The 2,543-nt window shown below is 50.3% G+C and overlaps 1 protein-coding gene across 1 annotated transcript in view; it reads right to left on the bottom strand.

Annotated features, from left to right (window-relative positions):
- The window catches only part of ABCG2 (ATP binding cassette subfamily G member 2 (JR blood group)), a 96,950-nt gene extending 94,807 nt beyond the window's left edge, over positions 1-2,143 (bottom strand). Inside the window, exon 1 of the mRNA XM_027769860.1 lies at positions 1,765-2,143. The gene's annotated coding sequence lies outside the window, so the exon portion shown is untranslated. The remainder of the gene's footprint in view (positions 1-1,764) is intronic.
- Positions 2,144-2,543: the final 400 nt, after the last annotated feature.

The raw sequence follows: 2,543 nt of genomic DNA, 5'->3' as shown, positions 1-2,543 counted from the left end.
TTGCGGCGTGACCATCCCCCCTGGGGGGTGATTTCTCGCTTTCTGTCTCTATGTCTCTCTCTGTCTGTCTGGCGAGCGCACGCGCCCTACAGTGAAAATCTCTCCAAAAAAAAAAAAAAAGTTTATTTCGTGACAGAAAGAGACAGAGAGAGAGAAACAGGTGCCCTTGACAGGGTTTCACCACACCATGATCCACATTGTGACTTCCCACGGGCTTCCTGTCAGCCAGACTACAGGGACCCACAGACGTGCCCACTATGTTCAGGTCAGCCCAGGATCCAAAGCCGGGGCCTCACACGGTACCAGTGCTGTCCAGAGGCACCCCAGTGCCTGTGCTGCCACGGCCAGGCCTAGAATACATCAGTGTTCACCACAGACACCGTGCTGTGCTGTGAACCCCAGAACTGACTCTTCAACCTGCATCTGGGGGCTGGGGGTGGACACAAGGTCTTGTTATGTCCCATCCTCCTGACTCAGCCTTGCAAGTAGCTGGGACTCCACGTGTACGCCACCAGGCTCAGCTCTTTCCAAAAGGGTCTTACTATGCCCCCTGCTGGTAACAACTCACAATTCTCTGGCCCATTTCCCGAGGAGCTGGGATTTACCGGTGCACACCCCCATGCCAGCCTGGCTTTTAGAGCGAGCTGGGGATCGAACCTGGGCCTTTCAGGTTATCTCAGCCTGCTGAGGAAAAGTGTCTGCCAGTGCATGCTACCTGGCGGGGCCAGCAGGCATGAACTGAAGCTGAAATGTATACCATGACCTCCAGCCACAGTAGCTGAGGAAGATGTAGACAGTTCGTCCTAAAGTTGCAGAAAGATTTCTGGCTTTGGTCAAAGCGGCCTTTTAGTAATTAGAGAGGTCGAACATCCTTTCTCAGTTGAGGTGACCTGGCTCACCACGTATACGAACTGTTTAACAGAAACCCCAAACTTAGAGACAAACATCCGTTCGTATGACAGGCTGGGGACTCTCCGGCTTTCTTCTCAGGGATCGGCATAAACCTGTGTGAGCCGGGTCCCACGACTTCTTCCCAAAAGCAAACGGCCTAGCCAGTTTAACCCACAGACCACAGCACCGTGTCATCTGAAGGTACTTACAAATGCAGACTCTCCAGAAATGCAGCCCTTGGCTGGTGCTTGACAGAGCTGGACCCCACAAGGCTCCCCAGGGTTCACGTCATGGACCCTGGAGCTTGAGAAACACTCAGGGCATGTGCGCATGCCCAGAATCCCAAGAGCAGGAGGAGATGGTGGCAACCCTGCGTTACCATTCCTCATGAAGGGTGTCTTCTCACTTACCTTCTCTCTCTGTCTCTTTCTATATCTCTCTGGGGTGATACATGCCCTCTGGCGAATTAAAATAAACTAACAAAAACTACCAGAAACGGGACCAGTAGTTGGCAAAATGGCTATGTCGCTGGACTCCCTTGTAGTTGACCGCGGTTGGAGTCTCGAACCCCGTGGCTTAAACTCACGCTGGGTGTGTGTGCGTACATGCCCAAAATCCCGAGAGGAGAATGGAGGAGAAGGGATTGCAGCGTGGCCATCCCCCCGGGGTGATTTCTCACTTTCTGTCTGTCTCTTTCTGGCAAGCGCCTGCGCCCTATAGCAAAAACCTCTCCAAAATAAATAAATAAATAAATAAAACATAAGTACTAGTTCAAGTTGCATATTTGTTAAAGCACACACAGAAGAAGAATAAAGTTTTTTTTTTTTTTTAAACTCAGTATGAAGATCTGACAAAGAGGAACAAATGACTCACCTCAGATATGATGTGTGATGCCAGAAGAAAGCAGCCCAGACGTCAGGACAGAGGAGGACAGAGGCAGCGGCGATAGCACGATTTCTACAACTTGTGGCTCTCTTACACAGGCTTCGCCCAGATCCGTGCCCACTAACCAAATAACAATCGATCTGGGAGCTTCCCCTCCAGCCAGCTCTCTGGTCCGGAGAATCAGAGAGGAAACTTACCAGCCCCCAAAGTCACTGTTGCAGCTCCCGAGAGAGCTGAGGGTTTCCCAATAAACCAGCCTTGAGAACATGTCGAGGGGAGATTAACAGCTGTCATACTTCCTGGAGAGTTCCTTTTTTCTCCATCATTAGCAGGTCATTACCCACATTTCTCTCTTGATCACTGGGATTCAAGCTGACAGCCTAATGCCGCCAATCAGCTTGGGATCCTTTTCTGGCACAGCGGATGGGAAAAGGAGGAGAGTCACATGTCACAGATCTTTTTATATCTTTCTCTTTATGCAACAGAGTCCTGATGACAGACTCTTCAGTGCAAACAGCAACTTTATCTTGGAAACAAAAGGATCCAAGCCAATTCTGGCAGTGGGTGGGCTCTGTGTAAACTTCCTGTCTTTTGCTGGCCCTGACATCATGGGGGTCCCCTTTTTGTAGGCTGGGCCTTCTAGCAAAAAAAGCCAAAAAAGTACAAGCAGGAAGATGACACGGATTTGAAAAGGAAGCAAACAAAACCAAAGCAGGAAGGAGTTTGGTTTCACGGCAAAGGTCCCCCCAGGGACTTAGCAGAGAGCA

Source organism: Tupaia chinensis, unplaced genomic scaffold (genome assembly GCF_000334495.1).
Source record: "Tupaia chinensis unplaced genomic scaffold, TupChi_1.0 Scaffold000094_1, whole genome shotgun sequence".
Classification (NCBI taxonomy): domain Eukaryota; kingdom Metazoa; phylum Chordata; class Mammalia; order Scandentia; family Tupaiidae; genus Tupaia; species Tupaia belangeri.
The sequence above is the reverse complement of the archived record's forward strand: the minus strand, read 5'-3'. Positions and strand labels throughout refer to the sequence as shown.